The 21919-nt window shown below is 42.7% G+C and overlaps 1 protein-coding gene across 4 annotated transcripts in view; it reads left to right on the forward strand.

Annotated features, from left to right (window-relative positions):
* The window catches only part of ATXN1 (ataxin 1), a 338219-nt gene that overhangs the window by 185508 nt on the left and 130792 nt on the right, over positions 1–21919 (forward strand). For all 4 annotated transcript variants that reach the window (XM_019522954.1, XM_019522947.1, XM_019522959.1 and 1 more), the window contains one exon: positions 20089–20212. The gene's annotated coding sequence lies outside the window, so the exon portion shown is untranslated. The remainder of the gene's footprint in view (positions 1–20088; positions 20213–21919) is intronic.

Raw genomic sequence — 21919 nt, forward strand, 5'->3', positions numbered from 1 at the left:
TGGATATCCCTCAGGATATTGCCGTCAGCTAGCCTGTATAGGATGGCCTCTTTGATAATCTTTTCCAAGACCTTCCCCAGGATAGAGGTCAGGCTGATGGGCCCATAGTTTGCCAGATCTACTTTCCTCCCTTTTTTGAAGATGGGCATCACATTGGCCTTCTTCCAATCATCAGGCACTTCACCAGAGCACTAGGAGTTCTCGAAGATCAGTGCCAGGGGCTGAGCTATGATGCTTGCCAGCTCTTTGAGTACCCATGGGTATAAACCATCAGGGCCTGCTGAGTTGAAGGTATCCAGCCTGTCAAGGTGTTCCTTCACGAGGACAGTTTCCATGGAGGGCAAGGAATCTCCCTCACCCGGGCCTCCCTGTCCCGCAGTGGGCAGGGGCGTCCCATGGGACTGGTGAAAAACTGATGCAAAGTACCCATTTAGCAAGTTTGCTTTTTCCTGGGTGTTGGTTGTCAGTTGTCTCATCTGGTTTAGCAGGGGTCCAGCGTTGCCCTTGCTTTTCCTCTGGCTCCCCACATGTCTGAAAAAGGACTTTTATTATCCTTGATATTTGTAGCTAGCTGGAGTTCCGTCACAGCCTTGGCTTTCCTGGTTTGCTCTTTGCAGGTCCAGGCAAGAGCAGAGTATTCCTCCTTGGCGGTGGTTCCAGTCCTCCATCCTTTGTAGGCCTTCCTTTGAAGATACAGGAGGTCCGCTAGTTCTCTGGAGAGCCAAGGGGGCTGCTGTGCCCTTTTGCTGCCTTTCCTCCGAGATGGAATAGCATTAGCTTGTGCATCAAGGATCGCTCTCTTGAGGAGCAACCACTCGTCCTGAACTCCCCTCCCCTTTGGGCTGTGGCCCTTTAGGGCCTCTCTGACAAGCCTCCTTAGCTTGTCAAAGTCAGCTTTCCTGAAGTCAAGGACTTCTGTATTACTCAGTGACTTGCCAGCTTTACGGTGGATGGTGAAGGTGATCAGCTCATGGTCAGTGTCACCCAGCTTCCCTTCAATCATTAGGTCGCTGATTAGGTCATCCCCGGTTGCCAGTACCAGGTCGAGCAGCACTTTACCTCTCGTTGGCCTGTAGACTTCCTGCATCAGATAGCGGTCATCCACGCACGAGAGAAAGCTTTGCGATTACTCGGATTTGGCTGAGTGCTCCTCCCACGAGATGTCTGGTAGTTAAAATCTCTCATGACAACCATACACCCAGAGTGCACGGCCTCAGCCAATTCCCTGGCAAACTCGTAGTCAATTTCTTGTCCCTGGGTAGGGGGTCTGTAGTAGACTCCCACCATAGTATCCCCTGTGCCGTGTTCCCCACAGATTTTAACCCAGAGGGTCTCAAGTCCGCTGTGGGTGCCCATGTCAGCTTGCAGGGATGCACAGCTTTCCTTGACATAGAGAGCTACGCCCCCACCCCTTTTGTCCACTCGATCCCTCCTGTACAGGGTATAGCCATCTATACCTGTAGTTCAGTCATGGGTGGAGTCCCACCAGGTCTTCGTTATCCCAATGACATCATAGTTATTTGTGTTTAGCAGGAGGACAAGTTCCTCCTGTTTGTTCCCCAAGCTCCTAGCATTTGTGTATAGACATGCAGGAGTCCCCTTACCTACAGTTCGTTCCAGGGCTGGGGCAGGGGTGGACTCCCTTAAGTGCCTTGGCCTGCTGGCTTTGCAAGGGTTGCTCACTGGGCCAGCAGTGGCAGTAGTCCCCCCCATCCCCCGGTGGGCTGAGTTTAAAGCCTGGTGGAGCAGGTCAGCCAGTCTGACTGAGAAGACCCTCCTCCCCAGCGGAGAGATGTGGAGGCCGTCCCTTCCCAGCAGCTCACTGCCTCTCTCTCCAAAGAGTGGACTGTGGTCATGGAAGCCAAAGCCTTCCTGATGATACCAGCGCCGCCAACCCCTTAAGCCCCGCTCCCAAATCCCTGTAGTGCTTCATAATCTAGCTGGGAGCGCTCCGAGCCATGTCATTGGTGCCTACATGGATGCCTGCATGGGATAGTGGTCAATGGGCTGGAGGAATTCAGGGATATTCACTGCAGTGTCTCAGATCCAGGCTCCTGGGAAGCAACAGACTTCCCGGGCTAAGGGGTCAGGGCATCAGATTGCCCCCTCAGTCCCCCTCAGGATGGAGTCTCCCATGACAAACACTTTGCATTTTGTCTTAGGGAGAGCGGAGGCGGTAGCTACAGTAGAGCCTGTGTTGCCTGTGGGAGCTGGCAGCTTGGCAGGCTCTGCTGGGGCTGCAAGAGGTTCGTACCTGTTACAAAACTCCAGCGGTGGGGGGGTCTTGGTGCGGTGGACCTTGGGGCCCTTGACCACCTTGGTCCAACCCCTGGGCTGGACAGCATGGGAGGTCCTCAAGTCCTCCCCAGTCCTGGAAGGCAACCATGGTCGACCCTCTGTGTCCCGGGGGAGAAGGGCCTGGCAGTAGGAGTCAATATCCTGCTCACAGTCCCTGACAGCGCACAGTCTCTGGACTGCGGCCTGGAGCTCATCCAGCTGGTGCGCCAGAGACCCCAGTAGGAAGCAGACCCCACAAAGGGAGGTGGCCATGCTCTTGGGCCCCGGAGCCTGAAAAAGCAACGGGCAGCCTCAGCAGCTGAGAGCCAGGGGCTCCATCTGCGTGGAGCCTGGAACCGTGGGCTCCGTCTGGATGGAGACCTCTGAGGCACCATGGGGGGAGGGTGCGCAGACCCTGAGGGGACCCTCAGGGTACGGCGTGTGTCCATCCCTGTCATGCAGCTGGTGGGTTGGCTACGTCTGGGACTGTACCCTGGGGGGCTTATAGGCAGGGCCTTGGGCCCTCTCGCTTGCCCTCCTGCGCGAACTCCCCTGCTAACTTGCGCGCTGGGCATCTGTTTGTGCAGTGTGTTCACGAGGCTCCAGTCACATGGCTCCCTGGAGGCAAGTTTCAGGATGAGGGCAAGTTTAAGCTTGAAAGCAGAGGAGAACTCTCAGGGTTACAAGAAGTATGTTCAGCAAAGGCCACATCTCCATACTTCCTGTGAAATCAAAAAAAATTGCCAACTGCTGTCTGAAGTTTGTTGCATCAGCCATATAACCCAGACTCCTCTTTGTGACTGTTCATGGTATCACATAATGTTAGCCATCATCTAAGAGTGGACAGTGAGCGGGACTTCCTTTGATGAAGGTGTCATTGGTGAATGGTTGTAGGTGGGACCAGTCCGGTTCAGATCTGGCTCCAGGCTGTCTGTACATGCTGGAGCCTGTGTGCAGGACCAGCCCAGTAGGGTGCTGCATGCAGCACGCATCCCACGCTGGCCCCCTGTGCTGTGTGCAGCGAGAGCCCTGGCATGGATCTGGTGCATACAGTATGCAGAGCTGGACTAGCTGCACACACTGCAGGTGGTGCAGAGGGGTGGCACATGGTACACACTGTATTGGGGTGGTCCTTTGCACTGGCTTCAGTGCAGCCCAATCCAGACTGGCCCCAAAGCCAGCGCAAAGGGGTCAGTCCCCTGTGTGAAGCCAAGCCTGTGGGGCAGACTGGCTCCAGACACTGCATGATTTGAGATACTCCTATACAGACTCAAGGCACCTCTTGATAAACTCAAGGCACCTCTCAGAAAATGCCAGCTTATAATTTTTACACATTTTTTGCCTACACAAAAATAGAGCACTTCTTTTGTTACAAAGAACTCAGAAAAACCACAGTGGGTCAGAATGTTTTTCATGCTAGCAATTCCTATTTGAAATTTCTGGGTTTATTTTGGGAATTATGTTTGCACACCTAACAGTGCTGACATTGTGTTCCTGAGGCACCCTTGAAAATATCTCAAGGCACCCTGGTTGAGAATCAGTGCTTTAAAGGCTGAATGGTAACTCAGATCAAGATGATTCCAAACCATGTGGGTTTTTTAGTGAAAGCTAGAGCTGAATTTTGTAGCAGGAGCCTTTTTCTTACTTCAGCTTGGGTGTCCCATGTGGTAACATAAAACCCTTATTGCCAGGATAGGGGGCTGCCCCACATACAGAGAAAATTGGACTTTCATCTATGAGATGCTGATGCTGATTTAGAAATAACAAAGAGGGGGAGTTGCCAGGCCTTTGAGTTGTGATGTCAGTCCTGATATATTAGCCCCAATTCAAGAACTTTAAACTTGTCCAACCCCCAGGCAGCTTTGTTATTGGTGTTACTGCTTTTTTGTTGTTGTTTTTATATCGTCCAGTCCTCCAAACAGTATCCAGACCACCCTGTACTGGGCACTGTGCAGACATCTGATGCAGGGCACTGTGTGGCCAGAGTTGCTTACAGTCAAACTCAATTGAAATTAAAATGCTTTGAATTTGTTATTAAGTGCCTTTTTCCCTATGATTTCAAGCAACTACCTATCAATATATTATTGGTCTCATTGGAACCAACTCCTTTCTCTACCAAATTTTTCTCATGGGCTGGAAGATTTTTATTTTCCAAGGCGCATAGAAACATTTTTTCCCTCAGCCTCTGAATGCAAACAGAATAAGACATCCAGTAATTGTAAAGCCTCTGTTAAGAGCTGTGGCCTGCCTGCAAGGCAGTCAGCATCCTCTGCTCCCAAGATGCAGGAGGGCATTCAACACCTTGCAGGATTGTATCCTGTAAAAAACCGCAGAACTAACATGTTGGTATGTCTGGAAATTTGTTATTATGCTAATGTTCAGGATGGCACTCTTCAGTTCAGTTCCAAGAGGCACCGAGCACCTTCTGTGAGATGGTGAGTGCTCTTGACTCCCACTGAAGTAAATGGAAGTGCAGGGTGTTCAGCCCCAGATAGAATTAGGCCTTTTAACTTGACTTTAAGCATAGAGCGGTAGCCTCGCCTGTCTGACACAAAGAGAATCCAAAAGCCTTTATAAAATACAGTTACTCATAGATTGCAGTTAGCTGAAGTTTCTTTGGGGCTAAATGGTTACTGATTTGTTTTAATGTTGCTAGCTGCTTGCATATTTTTTTAAATCTGAGATGAGTGTCATTATTTTTTGGCTTATAACAAAAAATGCATTTTCTTTTAAATGCCTTGATATGAAGTAATTAGAACCAAATTTCTGCACAAATCATTTCTAAGAGATCAGCTGTCAAGTGTAATAAAAAAGGCTGCACTTTTGTAGGGACCTGATGAGACTCTGCAAATTTAGATTTATTCTCAGCCTGAAATGTGGTTGAAGATGTCAGCTTTTAAACAGCACTTTGAGAAGTAGTTAGCTTAAAAGTGTAGCAATTCAAAGCACAGAGGGAATGATTTTGAAGTGTAAAGTCTTGAAACACAATGCAGAGAGTTGACAGTTTCACTACAATTAAAAACAAGGCAGGCACAACTCCCACTTCTGAAAACTTTCCCATCTAGCTGCTTCTTCCTTTGGCCTAGAAAACCTCAGGCAAAACTTTTGAATGGCTTTGCTTTGGTAACTTAACATTATTATACCCGACTGGGTGAGAAAAACAGGGCAGGAAGGGTTTCAGAGTCTGTCTTATTTTAAAACAATCCATATAAGAAGGTTCATAGGAGTATTTTTGTTGATTGCCTAAGAATGCTGCGTGCAGTGAGGAGAATGAGGCTTAGTTTTTTCACAAGGCCTGTTTTGTTAGGAAACCCCTCCCTTCTGCTTCTGCCTTCAGACTGACTGCCAGTTGCCTTTTGGTAGAGGATGTGTTCCATGCATTGCCACATCCTACCAGGCTTGTTGCAACTTCGCCGTGTATCTTGCCAATATCCTCTGTTGGTTGGCAGCCCTTTGGGGTGAAGTGAAGAATGTGCTGTGGTGGGGAGGCTCTGATTTCCATCTGAATGAGATCTTTAGGATCATTGGAACAGAGTCCTCTAGGATGTAAGCTTTCTGGGGATGTGCATAGCATTGCTCTGCTAAGCTGTCTGGATTTTGTACAATAAGGCATGAGAAGGCACAAGGCGATGGCTGTATGCCTTGCCCAGCGGCATAGGGTATCACACCCGTGCATGACATAATCCCTTCTCCAGGTACAGACTCTTACTCCTGTTGCAATATGGATATTATGAATAGAGTCAAGTGAGGTTGTAGTGAAAATAGATACTTTTCTCTATGTTTCTTTGTTCCTTGTTTTAGTATTAACGCCTGCATTCTGTAACTTTCCACCCACATTGTACAGGATGGCCCACTACGCATGTCTTACATGTTGCCCAGGTTTTGTTTTGTAATGACCAATCAAAATGTAACACGCCAACTAAAAATTGCTAGCTCAATAAAAGCAGTGCGCACGCTTTGTTTAGGGTCGACACTGATTTGAGCAACAAGCTCCTCTGTTGGCCTGCTTGCAAGCAATAAAATAGAGTTGGACCCAGCCTGAAAGTGTGACTCTCTTCTAGAGGTCAATTGGACTAGCCTCCAGGGGATAAAACCAGCAATTTATGCAACAAGGTAGACCTAGTTGTCATTTTCTGGATGTTGCAGATGGAGGTGTGATGCTACTGATAGCCAGTGGGAGGAGGGAGAGAAAATGTCCTTTCACCCCAGCCATTTTAGCAGTTCCTGTCCAGAAAGTGTTGAAGGCCACTTCATTTCAGTCACAGATTGTGTTCAGAAAGCAAAATGAAACCCTAGTGTTACAGAGGGTCAGGGAGGGAAGTCTCATGAGCAGCTTTTTGCTCACGCAGTCACTTGAGCTCCATGTACCGTACAGCTGCAGGCCTGTCTGCACTGCAGGGGTGAGTGTAACTGGAGTGTAGCCCTTCCCCAGGCTGCTGTCCACACCAAGAAATCTTTAGCTTGGATTAAGTGGTGCTGTAAGATCATGCTAACTGAGGGACCAGATTAAAGCTTGGGAAGCGGGGGCAGGAGAGAATCAAGCAATCTTGGCTGCTAATCCATTAGCTGTTGCTTTGACTTGAACTAGACTGAAGTGGATACATTCGTATTTGGTTCCCTTGAGCTAATTCTGCAGTGAAATCAAGCCCTATAGCCAAGTCAGGGGAGCCAGTTACAATGGGTTGGCTCTGAGCAAATGAAAAGCCTGGCTAAAAGTTACTGGATGAGGTCCTCCTGTCTACCTTGTAGAGCCTTTGCGCTGGCCAGCTATGAGCTGGTTTATGCTTAAAAAATGTTGCCAGCCTAATAGTGTCTTTTAAGGGTGTGATTTTTTTTTTCAACAAAATAATACAGCAAAACCTCTCCTGTGATCACAGTTATCCTGCTATAAAGCTGACTTAGAGCTGAGTAGCTTAGTTCATACCATCAATTAAAATAAGCACTTTTATAGTGGAATAACTGTGTCCACCCTGACTGCTTTAATGCAGTTGCTGCAGTTGAGGCAGCAAAACCTTTAAGTATAGACAACCCTTAAGCTTGAACCTGGTGTAACACAAGCAGTTATGTCCCACCTACACTACAGCTTTTCACTGTGTTGTAACAAAATCAGGGAATAACTGCCTTTGTAATTGGCTCCCTGACTTGATTATAGTGTAGTGTAGGCAAGAGCTAAAAAAAGCTTAGCTGTACTGAGCCCTGTGCTGTTCTAGCTGCAACACTGTTTGAAAGTAGCGTAGGCAGCATGATTTTATTACCCGTTGTGAAAAGTTCTTTTCTAAAGACATTGGACTCCCTGCATATGATCTCTGCTACTCAGGGGGAAATACGAAGCAATGAAACATCCGGGAGCAGGTTACAGCACATTGATCCAGTGGGCCAGTTTACTCGGACCCCAGTATGAATTAGAGCAATTCAGGGCCTGTTATCGAGCTACTGGAGGATCAGTTGCATATAGAGCTCTGCATATAATCCTCCGTTGAGCAGTGTACAGGGACTGGAATGAAAATAAGATCTAGTTTATTATTTAAAAAAAAGGAATTACAAAATTACAAGGTTTAGGAAAATCTGTATGGTCTAGTACAGTGGTCTCCAAACTTTTTTGATTGCGCACCCCTGTCAGTAAAAAATTTTTGAGCACGCACCCCCAATATATGTATATTTATATAAATATAAATATAAGTTCTAATATTTTCTTCCCGCACCCCAATGGATCGTCTTGCGCACCCCACTTTGGAGACCACTGGTCTAGTAGACCGAGCACAGGACCAGGAGACAAGGACGCCTGTGTTCTAAAGCCAGCATGCTGGCTGTGGGCAAGTCAGTTATCTTCTCTCTGGTGCATCCCTATTTATATAATAGAATTAATAAATAATACGTGATTTACCTGGTAGGCATGTGGAGAACTGAATGGCCAGTTAAATTCTCCATGGTGTTTATAGTATGTAGTAAGCAACTGTCAATCCTCTGTATCATGGTGTACATATAAGGTACCTGTTGAATCCATTTGTACAGAGCCCTGTGACTGTCGCACCGAAACCTTCAACACTTATACCTAGGCAAGAGTATGGAGGAGTAGAGATTGTCCAAGACCTCTACCACCCCCTCTTTAGATCATTGAGACACAGAATCCAAAGGCCAGGCCGAGTCCAGACATTCAGTGCATCAGTATTTGTAGCCTCTGCCAGAGGAATGGACAATTCATAGCTTGCAAGGCCAGAAGGGACCTTGGAAGATCATCAGGTCCAGCCCCCTGCACCAAGCTGCTGCATAAGAACTGCTGCTGACTGCCTGATGCCTTGCAAAGGTGTATTTCTGTCAGGGTGATGATGACCCTTAGCCTTTTTCCAATCAAGTAATACCCACAAGGAAGTGGGAGCTAGGGTTCTGAGGCACCCTATACTTACCTTACTCTGGAGGTTGCAACATTATGGTATTTTACTGGAGTTACACTGCCATGAGTAGCCCTACCACATTGCCATGGTTTGGATGCAGTTTATCGTCATACCTAGGATCATACAGTGCAGACCATATAGTATGTAAAGCCCCAAAAAAGTGCTTATTGCTTTTAATTTTATTGAGGGTTAAACAATACCAAATTAGCATTTATTTGCTGGCAGTGAATTAAGAAAGTGACCAGCAGCAAATTTTCTTGGCATAGCCTGATGAACAGAACCAGGAGCTAACTTATTCTGGACCTATATACTTCCTAACTGTTATCATTGCCTATTTCCCATGAAGCACACTTAAGTCAGGCTAAGTCTCAAGTTAGGAGTGTATATTTCAATATGCCTAAACTTCACTCAACAGAAAGGCCAAGTCCAGGCTAATGGAAAGAAAGTGTGTCTTGTAGAAAAGCAAAACACTGTTTTGAAGGCAGAGAGGAGGAGAGATCTGTTCAATTAAATGAATTATTCAAGTTACAGTCTTTTAAAAAGGGTCGTATCTGTACAAATTTTCATTGGGGCAGCTTGTCAAAAGCACTGCTTCATGGAATGTTAGAGACTTAGCTCATGCCATTGCTAACAACGGTTGCTCCTTGCCAGCAAAGCAGACTAAAAAAATCTAAGGGGAATCACATGAGTCAGCCTTGGTACCCCTAGCAGCTGGAGGGGGGAGGGAGAAAGTGCAGAAGTGCAGTGTAAGTGCGTGCGTGTGTGTGTGTGTGTGTGTAGGGGGGAGTGTTTCTGAATATGCAGTATGAGTCAGTGGCAGACTCTAAAGTGTTTCAGTGTTAAGAGTTACTGAATGTTGAAGAGTTTTTCTTTCTTAATTTAGCATGAAATAAGGGGGGTTTCCAGTGGTGGGGTTGTCCTAAGTGCAGTCACACTTAGCAGTTTCCAGGTTGTACTTTCATGCCTTTTGTTATTGCCTGTTTTCTCTTCTTCATTTTTATTAAGCATGAAGCTCAGAGGCTTTCCTAATTACCGCTACAGATAATAGCACAGCTAGAAAGGAACTTGAATATAATAAGGGCCAGCTTCTGCCCTCGGATAATTAATGGGAACTCGGATTGAAGCCATTGGACACTGTGCTCTTGTCACATGATGGCAGAATTTGGTCCACGTATTCTATATGGAAGTACACATGCTGTGTGCGCTTTTTGAAAGCTTTACCTTCATGATCTTGAAGGAGTTGAGCCAGAGGTTGCTGAGGTAAATAGAAGTCTTTCACGTGACTTCCATGGGCTATGGATCAGGCCTAAACCTGCATTCTATGCCCAGATCCCATTCATTGCACTGAACTATGTGCAGACATGACATTTAGATCAACCTAACTAGGGTAAGGTTGATCTAAGTGCCTATCTGTGCAGACATTTGGGGAGGTTAAATCAGGGAAAAAATAATGGGTCTGATCTATATTAGCTCACTTCAGGATGTGCACTGAGTTGGATCACAAATGGGTTAGCCTGATCTACCGAATGCCTGTATGTGTTCAGCGCACAGCACTGGAGCTGGGAAAGGGCCCAGCCCTGGGGCTGTACTCTTCCTATTCTCCTGACCCTGCCTGAGTTATTTTTAGTCCTTTGACCTCCTCCACCCCTGGATGAACAACCCTTCCCCATGAACCTGCTAACTCCCTCCCTCCTAGACCTGGTAGCCCTCCCCTCGATCCCACCTACTCCTCCCATCACCCTGAGTTACACCCCATTGTGGCTCCTGGCACTGGCAAACTTGTGGACAATCTGCCATTCCCTATCTACAATCATGTGGTTTAAAGTAATCTGCATGATCATAGACTGGTTGCAGCAAATGTCTGTGTGTACCATAGTAAGTCATTTGTCCCTAGGTTTTCTTCTGGACTTTCTGCTTTCCACATTTAGACAGTGTCATGGACACTCATCCGGACACAGAATAACTCCTGGCAGTTCCTGAGCTAACAACATGTTCACTGGCATATAAAGTAAAATTCTGAAAGGAAATAAAAGACAACATTTAAATTATTATTCACAGTAATAATGTACTACAGTATACAGTATTTACAGTAATAAAGTAAAATGTTTTTATTTGAATGGTAATTTATAATCAGAGGGTCAAATGCTAGCTCCTTTGAAATCACTGGCAAAGCTCCAGTTTATTTAAATAGAGTCTTGGATTGTCCCTAAATCTTGTAAAACATTAACTATTTGTTCCTGTGTAGCGCTGTGGTCAAATTTAACGTAATGTTCTTTTTTTTTTTTTTTTTGGCACTATTAATTATTATTGTTGTTGTTATGTAGGAGAGCTGTATGGGAGGAATACTGAAATCTGTATTAAAAATAGCATTTTCATGTCCTCCCACTCACTGTACTTAGTGCACAGATTGCCTTTTATAAATGCAGACTTTCTGCTTGGCTAGATAAAAGGAGCTGTCACTTCATTTCCATAACGAAGTCATTCCCAGGAGAATTTCATTGTTTTAGCAATAGAATTTTTCTAAAAGGCCTCTTATTTTGCCTGAGAAAGGTAACAGAAATGAACTTTTGAGTGGTTAGTCTACAAAACAATTAAAGCAAGCAAGGTTTTTTCATCTTGATGTGTGGGGATTTGTACATGCGTGAATCCTCTTTACTACAAAATGAGAATAAACCCCTAACTAAAGGAGGAAAAGCAAAAAACAATTTTCCTTGCTTATTGAAGCGTCCTGAACATTTTTTAACCAATTATTTTTGGCCTCAGTTCAGGAAAACACTTAGATACATGTGTAAGTCCATCCCTCTTCTGGAAAGCAATGTGGTATGTGCTTGAATTTTGTCCCTGCCTAAGGATGCTTTCTTGAAGGGGAGCAACTGATAGTATAATAATTGAAAATTATTATGCTACATTATTTAACTGTAGACATTCTCATTATATGTAGGTTGCTGGCTTTTTGGACAAACCCCATCCTTTTGTTCTGTGTATGAATAATGTCCATCACAGCAGAGTTGTGATCCATGCCTAGAGCACTTAGGCACAACTGCAGGGCTGCTATCCTGCTCTTCCTAGAAATAGTTTTTGGTTATTTACCATGCCAATCCCAAAGTTGCTTTGCATTCTACACAAATTTGGTATTCCCTGGATTTTATTGTGGAAAATAATTAACATTAGAAAGAATCATAATATTGTAGTTATAGTTCAATGGACATAGATGAAATCCATAGTATTTTCAAGTATCTTTCATGAGTAATTTTGTAGCACTCGTTTGATTATTGTGTCATAGCTTACCAACAATATTTGGGTAGTGGTAAGTGTTATGTACTGCTTCAGTCACTAAAAGCAGCAGGCCCTACCTACTAGTGCTTAAGTATGTGTCAGTGATAAATAATGAGAGAGGAAAACAAGTATGTTTTCTGTAGTCAGTATAATCTTTACAGGTTTGGCACCACAGCCTGTAATATTTTACAACTGATATTTCATTAAAGAAATACAATGACTTCAGAAATTAGTATTATTTATAGAGCTGTTTGTGAATTCAGGATGCGATATAATGACTCATCCAACAGCAAACAAGTTTGCGCTGTGACTGATATGACTCATGCTGGCATTTGTCTCAAGTATGGCAATTGTTTTAGCCTTTTGCTTGGTCAAAGCACACAGTGAATGAAGTAGCTGAGAACCCCTGTTGCAGATTTACTACGTGCAACTATGTGGGTAAATCGCAGACTCAGCTGTAGAGTATTTCCTGTAAAACACATACAGATGCACACACATACACACAGAATACATCCAACAGCAGAACTTCAATTTTAATGCTAGATTCATAGGAAGGAAATGCATAATTACAATTCTAGCTTTTGCACCACATTAAGCAGCCCACATCAAAAGGTATTTGCTGTTAGTGTTTCAACAGGTAATCTCTGGATTCATGGCGAAGTAGTGTTCCTGTTACTTAGTGTTCAATGAAATCTCTGTTATAAATTAATAGACATGTTAATCCAGAAAAAAAAACTGAGTCAATAGAGCCTTTGTCTTACCACACTTTAGCTCAAGTTTCATCAGAACTAAAAAAAAGATGTAGATGTAGCTGCTGTGGAAGTAGGGAGACATGTAAGTGTAATTTTTTTCAGTTGGTTGGTCCATTTTGGTAAAGAGAATGATTACTGGATAATTGGCCCTTGGGGTGTTAACTATTGAGAGTAAAAACACCAGGACTGTAGTGACCCATCCACACTGTAAGAGCGCTTTATTCCAGTTCTATGAAAAACACTCTGTGTGTTGAATTTAGACCTACATTTTGAACAAGTTGTCATCTGTAACAAAAGCAGAAGTATGATCTAGCTGTTCAAATGTACCATAAGCTTTGCTTCAGCTGATGGCTGCACCCACATTTTTACATCATACATTTCACAAAAGGAAAAATTACTCTCAAAGTTGAAACTTCTGGAGATCTTATTTTTATTAGTTATATCTTCAGTATTACTGGCTCTGAGCTTAAATTACCATGGGCCAGTGATTCTCAGCTTGGGTACCATGATACCTTGGGATGCCTTGAGATCCTTTGAAGGATGATGGAATGCTGCAAGGAGAGAGAATATATCAGTTTTGTGCCTCACACCCTATAAGGGAGCAGAAACTACTGATGAACAACATTTTGTGACTCTCATGACTTTTCTGGAGCCCCTCACTATCTTGAAAATAAGAGTCCCAAGGTCCTAACAAATGTGGATCTGTCTGCCTGCCTGTAGTAAGTATTGTCTCTATATAATCATTTTGGACTCTAAGGCTTGAATGAACCACAGATAATTCAGATTGCTCAATACTGCAGGAGAATTGATTCTCAGGCCTTTCACAGTAAGACTGTTTTCTGGACTTTTTTTGACAGCTTCTCTATAGCAGTGGTTCTCAGCCTTTTAGACTCAAGGCACCCTTGCATAGATAGATAGTTTTCTCTTGTTTTGACTACAAAAAAAAAATAGGGCAATTCTTTTGTAGAAAAGAACTCAGAAAGACTACAGCAGATCAGAATGTTTTAATGCTACAGATTCCTATTTGAAATCTCTGCCTTTATCTTATGGATCATGTTCACACACCTTTTAGTACTAACATTGTATGGCACCCTTGAAAGGATCTCAAGGCACCCCTTGTTAAATCGTGTGTTCCTACCAGTAAAAGATGAGTAGGATGTCAGGGTCCCATGGAGCAAAGAATATGCTGCCTCTGGCGGCGCTGGCTTCCAATACAGAGAGATGGCTTCTGAAGATTGCAGGTCAGTAGAGATCACTTCACTTTCTAAATTCTATTGTCTCCCCCAAATGCTCGATTTAAGGCACATTTACACTGCCAGAACAATTTCAAAAGTAACTAAGAATCGGATTCATTTGGTGCAGTGCTGTTTTAGGACCGTTAGGGTGTTCCAGGTGCTGACGGCTTGATTGCCTACCATCTTGCAGTTTGTTTAGTTGCTGAAACCCGTGCAGAGTGAATGTGAAACTTTCATCTGCTTTGTGTTTATGTGCCCAATGGGGAAAGCCATGGACAACTGTCCTTTGCACAGGAGGCAAAGTGGACAGTCTATCTCTGGCCCGTCAAGTTCCTGTGCCAGATGGGGCCTTGTGGAGGAAAAGGGCTGCAGTCTGCCTAAGTTATACAAAGTGAACCTGATTCTCACGTACATAAAGGTCATTTTGCACTGCTTTATCCTTAAACCAAGTATTGATATAATTTAAGGCACTTTTAAGGCTGGAACACTTGCAAAGGGGCTTTTGTGTAAGAATCAGATCCATTTAATGCAGACTTTCTGCATTTGGCAGATTGTCAGGACATTTTTGGTTGAGCAAAGTTCGGGCATGACTTGTGTAGAGAAACTTTGATTAACCTTGTAAATGATGGCTGATTCGTATTTTCCCCTTATCCTTTTATAAATTCTGCACATGTAAAATCACCCAGGCCTGACTGAAAACCATTTAGAATAGGTTTCTTAACATGACAGATGATATGCTTGTTAAGGAATTGAAATAGCATACCTCCAGGAAGATACGGCTTCATCTTTTCCAGTCTTAATGGCACAGGAATGAACCTGTCTAAGATTCTTTAATACCAAGGAGGAAGTTAATGACTGTTTTTTATGAGATGAAGGATTAGATGAGGGATAACAGTGAATAGCGAAACAATTTAAACAGAGACAGTTTCCATCTCCTAATTTTTTTTTATTAATGTATACCAATTTGTGAATTAGAAAAACAAAATTACGTGATAGAGGACAGCAAAGGGAGACAGAATGCACAAGAAGAGAAGATAAAATGATACGGTCATGGTCAGTAGCACTTGATCTTTTCTTGCAACAAGTGCAAGTATTGCATATGGCTGATTTCTGATTTTCAGCTTTGCTATTACTGTATTTACTCAAATGTGCTGATGTGCTCAAATGCCTGCATGTGTATATGCTGGCCTGTTCTCACTTACTCTGCAGTAATTTACTGTGCAGTAAATTTAAACTGGTATAAATGCTTGTGTAGACATACCCACTATGCATGGTATTAATTCAAAGCCAAATGGCTCATGATTTTACTATACAGTTCATTGGGCTGGGCCACAGCAGAGTCAACAGCATTTCAAGCTATTGTGACCCCACATTATAGCAGTGTTCAGCAGGTGTGTGTATTCCAGATATCCCTTACAAAGGATCCATGTGCTAATTAGCCCCACGCTCATGAGTAGAAGTGGGTGTTCTTGTCATGAGTCCCGCTATCCTCCAAAAATATATAAGCAGATAAGGCATAGGGCAACCTGTTTTGTCACCACCTCATGGAGGGCAGGGCCACACTAATTATGTGCTGTAGGCTGAGAGAGGGGCTGACAGAGGGATTCTGGATAAACTGTGGCCCTGTTTGGTGATGCTTGCTAGATACTGAAGGCTGGTGAAGAAACAGGAGTCATTAGAACTGGGTAAGAAATGCTCAGCTCAGCTATAAGAGAGAAGAGGAAGTTGAAGTATATGCAGTAGAGTGGCTCACCGTGACTTGAAAAAGAGTCAGCACTGAGGAGGACTGCACTCAATGGGCACTAATGTATATTTTTTCAAATGAACTCCACCAGCCTATTCTTGTAGATTCCCATCAGCATTTTTGGGGAGGGTGCTGGAACAAGCTGTGGCCTCTCCGAGCATTGGCTTGATATTGCAGTATTTCCAGGGCTGGTGCTTATTGCTTCCTGCGGGGAGCAACTGCACATTTTTTTAAGGGCCATGCAAAAAGAAGTTCCTGTCAGCATGTTTGCCCTAAGCAGGCCATGCACTTTATAAATATGTTCGATGTTATCTGTATTTAATCCGCTTCATTGTTGGTTTCCGTTACTGCTGCTTTTTGCAGCAGTTCTAAGATAGGCAGTGTATTTAATGTGGTTTCCTTGTGTGCAAATATAAGACAAGGGTTTTTTTCCTCCATGTTGATTGAAGGAAAACACCTCGTCTTATATTCGAGTAACTGTGGTATATCTTCGACTTGTTGCTTGCTCTATGGTTTTTATTCATCCTCAGGGGTCTAACTTCAGTGTCCAAGCACAAGCAAAGGGTAATTCCCCCATTCTTGGGGTGTAGTCTGCTGGTCTCAGTTAGTGCTGCATTCAATATTCCTTTTACCTCTTAAGGCAAGGGTAGACTATACGTGATTTATTTAGTAGTTCAGTTACAGTATCACCTATCAGCTATAAATATAGCCTCTTCAGATAACAGAATGTCTTCCTGTTTGTACTGGCGATATGACTGCAACCAAGCTCTGTAACCAGGATAAATTCTGGCCCATCCAAAATTTTATCCTGGTTCCAGAGCACAGTTGAAGTCAGGGCCACTTCTAGCTGTTTCAGAGGACAGTCTGTCTGTAATCAGTTATTAGCTTACCTTGCTTTATTTTGTGGTGTAGATGGGTATTAAGAAACCAGCCATGTTTCCTGTGTATTTAGTATGCTGAAAGAGTAGGCACTCACATTTCAGATCTTGTAATAGTTCTCAAGCAACCTTTGGGCTAGACTCTGTTTTGCTTTACTGTCAGACCTCAGTTACTCCACTCTCTTCATTGAGGTTATTCCACAGGAGGGAACAAGAGCAGCACAGGCTGTTGCTATGGAATATAGACGGTGGTGGAGTTTACCACGATGTTCCCCAGGCCTGTAGCCATTCCTGCTGCAGCCCTTCCATACGTTCCAGAGAGCATTCAGAAATGGTATTGTTGGGTATACCGTGGCAAATGGATTGTACCAATTAGAGGATGAACGCTGCTGTTTCTGAAGGAATTGTGCCTCTCTGAGGCACAATTTCTGCCTCCCTACCCTCAGGACTATTTGCACCATTTAGCCTTTATCCTTAAGCATAACAATGGTTGAAAATATTCAGAGGGAAATATACTTTGCTTCGTAGAAACGGGCACGAACCAGAAGTCAGTTTCAGAGATCCCAGGGTGTGTGCAATAGTGCTGCATGACTAGTATTCAATTAAATGATTAGTTTCTATGACTGGCAGATGCAATTTGGGCAACTACTAAAATTATTGGAAAGTCTCTGGTTAATTAGAGTGGGCATCTGTGTAGTTTGAAGTCAGGGGGGCTTTGGAAGAAGTCTTTACCTCCAAAAGCATTAGAAAGTCTACTGAGCAACAATGGGAAACCTGTGGTACAATGAGAAAGATTCATATTCCCCAATCCCCCAACCTTGGGGATTATTCAGATGTGGGGTTTACATTTGGTTCATTTATAAAGGAGGTATTTATAAAATTTGGATCAGATATGAGTTTCAGATACCCTCTGACTTTTGGAGCTATTCACATCTGCAGCTGAGGCTCTGCCTAATATGGGGCATGTTGTCCAGGCAAAGAAGAAATGTTTGTATCATATTAAAAACTAACGCTGTTTATTTTTTGTAGAAATGTTAAGTATGTCTCAGGATTCTTTTGAGTCCACATTCTGTATTACAAGTAAATGGAAAGAAATGCAAGTGGTGGTGGTGGGGTTATTTTATTTTATTTTTGGTGAATAATTTGTTTGCCAAAAAATGTAGTTTCAGGGACACCAAAAATTGTTTGCCAATATCATCAATGTTTTTTGCCTGCAAAAATGGGAACATTTTTGAGAACATGAAAATATTTTACTTCAGCTTTTTGCAACAGAATGGGTTGGGTTTTTTTTTTTCATTTTGGAATCATGTTTTTATTTTGAAACTAACCTAACTTTAAAAATTATAAAAGAATAAAAATAATCACAAATGGTGAAATAATCCAAAACTAGAGAGAGGGGAGAGAGTGTTCTGGATTACTTCAGCATTTGTGATTATTTTTTTCCTTGATTGGATTGAATAAAAACATTTAGAGCTGACCCAAAACAAAAATGTTCTGCTTCCGCCTCCCCTAAAACTTCCATTTTTTGGATGACCCAATTTTTTTAAAATTCAGTCTGGGTTACTGAACCAACAATATCTGTCGTTCACATGGCTCTACATATAGAATAGCACAGCTATTTCTATTTTGACTTCCAAGATCCTCAGTCTGTGTTCATCTTTAGGGTATCAGTGCTTGTCAGCACTGTGTTAGGTAAGTTTGGTCTCCCATTGAGATGAACCTTGCCATTTTTGTACAGTTCCCTTGTGCCAGATGAGTGAAGTTGTTAACCACAGGAGCTTTCGTGTGTCCATGCCATGTAGTGTGCTGAATGCTTGATAAGGACTGAGACCTTAATCTTGCTCCTAAATTCTATGGGAAGTCAGTGCAGAGTTGAGCAGTTTGTTGCACTCACCAAAGGCTGTGTTGCTGAGGAGACATGCATTTGGCAGTAGCTGGAGTTCCCTAAGACCTGAAGTCATCATGGCCATGCTGCTGCACTCCAGCTGAATGTGTGATGTGGATATCAGCAAGTGAGGTCACAGTGCCAATCAGAGATGACCAAAGTGTGATTTGCAGATGCTACTATGCAAGAGGTTAGCACCAGCAAGGAATCCAAGAGACTAAACTGCACAATTGTGTGTGTACATCTTCAAGCAAAAGAGACTGCCATACTCTTCAAGAATCTTTCCTCTGCTCACTAGTATCACCTCTGTCTTGCCAGCTGTACTTCATCCATGAGCTGATCTTGTCCGACTGTCTGCTTTGCTTCCTGTCTACCTACAGTGCTTTTAGGATGCCAAGCCCTGTGGTATCTAGGTTCATGAATCCTGTAACTACATAAAACTGTTTTCATAGGCTTATTTCAAGGGGACACAAACAATGTTGTGGCAGAAAATGAAACTAGAAAGAGGTGATAAAACATAAGAGGGCACCTGGACACAAAACCTATTTTTCAGTATTCTTTCCAGGGTTCAGTTTTTGAGTGTAACCTAGTGGTTTTTCCAAACCCTGATTTAAAAAAAAAAGTCTAAGAATTTGTCTTGATGAGTGATGGGCTGTTTGGACCCCCCAGGGAATATTAGCAAATACAGACACATCTGTCCTACAATCTTCTACTTGTATTTTTGCTGCATAATTTACATTAGAAAAAACGTATTTGGCATGACCTGAGGGTGAAACTCAAGTTTGGCACTTAAAATTGCATGTTTTTCATATTCCCCAAACCCACTAATGCAAGTTCCTCAACCTCAAGTATGTATCTCAGGGGTATGGTAGGTCAAAAGAGTTAGTCAGTTGGCTTCTAAAGAAATATTCCTGGCTTGGGTCAGTGATAAAAAGAAAAAAAGTGCTATCCAAGAAAATCAGGTGGAAAATCCTCATTATTGGTACAGGAATAGGTGTTATATATATTTTTGGTTTTAATACACTTTAACTGCTGCTGCTTTGTAGCACTTTATATTTTGTGTGTTATTTTTTGTAGGTGGGTCTGGAGGATATCCAGCTGGCAAACTAGATATCCAACTGCAGCACCACAAATATATACAGTTCACTTGTTGTGCATTTGTGTAATTTCTCATCATTGCCTTGACCCTGCAAAAGCATCTGTGCAGTTGGATCCCAAGATGTTGACATAGCCCCCTGTGATGTGATTCAGTATGGACATAAGAATCTACTTGTGGATCTTTTCAGAGGACTGAGGCTTTATTTATACAAGTCTTTCCCAAACAACAAGCCAGAATAGCGTATCTAGTCTTATCATAGTAATAAAAACAAAATTCAAGAACCGTTTTGATTATAAATTAGCTTCAACATCAGACCATTTGTGAAATCACTGATTTCAAGGCTTTACTTGTTGATAATAAGAGGCTCAGAGCCAGAGTAGCTATTAATGTTCAGTGTTTGATGTGCTTCCCATACCAGAATCGCCATTGCCAAACTGCATTGGGTCTAGTAAGCTATAGAAATCAATTGGTCATTTGTAAAACAGTTGTATGGATATTTTTGTCTTTGTTCCTCTTCTGTTTTGCTTAGTTTCATTTCTTTTCTTTGAAGGTATTTCCTACTTTATTTGAAAGAGAAGAGGCACTGTCAGCCTGCAAGTGACCTCACAGCTTCTGAAAAATCTTCATGGTAAAGGATAATCTGGGACTCCCTGTTGAAGAGCATAGTGAATGTTGTGAGTTATTAACTGCAGTACTGTCCTTTGCAATAATGTTTTTTGGTATGGATTTCTGCATTGCAGTGTTTAATGGGGTCTTGGCTATTATGAAGTTTTGGACACCTTAATTCCTGTTGAAGCAACTAGAGTTTCTGCTTCTAGACAAAATTGTTTTTAATTCAGTTTTTAAAATTCTGCTTCTGGCATAGAGGGAAGAGACCTGAAAAATGTTGTTGGGTTTCTTTTTCATTAGAGTGATGCCATTTGGCTTAACACAGTTAATAATACACTGCTCTCAGCTTCTCAGGTAAATGTATAAATTCTGCTTATGAGGGGCTTATGACTGTGTGGTTTAAAAAGAAAATAATGATGTGGGGGAAGGGTCATCATGCAGGATATAAGATACAGGAGTACACACACTCAGACACACAATTTGATTTAAATACTTTGTTCATTTTCAAGTGAGAAGAAAGCAACTTCGGGCACTTTTTTGTATTCTTTATATCAAAAGTAGTGTATATATTTTATTTTGATAAGGATGTTGTTTTAAAAACTGGCTCTTGTATAAATTATTTCCTCTCCTTATCTCACAAATGCCCATTCATGTGAATGAGAGCTTATGTTTGTGTATGTAACAAGGCAGCTAAAGTATCAGTCCTGCCATCTTTAATAAATGAAAATATTCCCATGAGGAAAGGAATATTCCCTTCCTCAGCACAAATGTTTTTATGTTCAGCATCTCTCTTTCTGTGTTAACTGCTTCCTGGGCTGTGAAGGGCAGTCTATGCAGAAATAAATTTCTACCAATAGGCTTGTGTTTCTTATGTTCCTCTGCCAGGTCTGAGTGTAACTCATGTTCTTGTCTAGGAGCAAATGTTCAGAATTCTGGTGTTCAGAAAATGCAGGAGTCCTTCTACCCACATTAATAAGATAGTTACAATTTCTTCCAGAGTGGTCGAACAGATTTCATTTTATTAAGACCTCTTGAACATCCTCTAAATTGTGTCTGTTTAAATAACAAAAATTATTACTATGGAACCCCAAATCCAGTGGTTTCTGCTTCTATTTTCTTCTCCTGACTATCCAGTTTTTCTTAGGAGGTTTGGAAATGCTTGAGCTTCATAATTGTAGCACATTATAATGATATTGAAGTCATTCTATCCTCTTGATATAGTCCAGTTTACAGTCTTAAATTAAGGCTGCTGGATGTAGTTAGAAATGTGCATGTGTGGAGCTGAAGAACATAACTAGAAAAGTGATTTGATTTTTAATTTATAAAGGAAAATGAGCACAATTACTTTATTTCCCACTGGATGTTTGCCCTTTACATCCAGGTACCCATAAAATGATATTTTCAGCCTACTCTAAAGCAAAGCTGAGGACTGGAGTCAGTGAGCAGTGTTTCATGCCACAAAGGAGAGACACATGGCGAGGCTTAGCAGAGGTTCTTGAATAATTCTCCAGACAGTCCTTCATTTTGCTTCAGGGTTTTACAATCATTAAGAAAAATCTCCATAATCCTCCCAAAATAATTTAGCTGTTGCCAACTTTGCAGTTCTGAACCTGACATGAGACAGTGAGGTCTGGTTATAGCCTCTGGTTCAGTGGGGCTTGCCCTCCATCTCCCTGGGGCTCACATATTTCCCTTTTCTCAGCTGCTTCTTTCTGGGTTGTTGGCTTCATGAGTCAGACTGAGAGAGGAAATGAGTGGGAGCCCTCTCCCAA

Source organism: Gavialis gangeticus, unplaced genomic scaffold, assembly GCF_001723915.1.
Source record: "Gavialis gangeticus isolate Ggan-Ray unplaced genomic scaffold, GavGan_comp1, whole genome shotgun sequence".
In the NCBI taxonomy this organism is placed as follows: domain Eukaryota; kingdom Metazoa; phylum Chordata; order Crocodylia; family Gavialidae; genus Gavialis; species Gavialis gangeticus.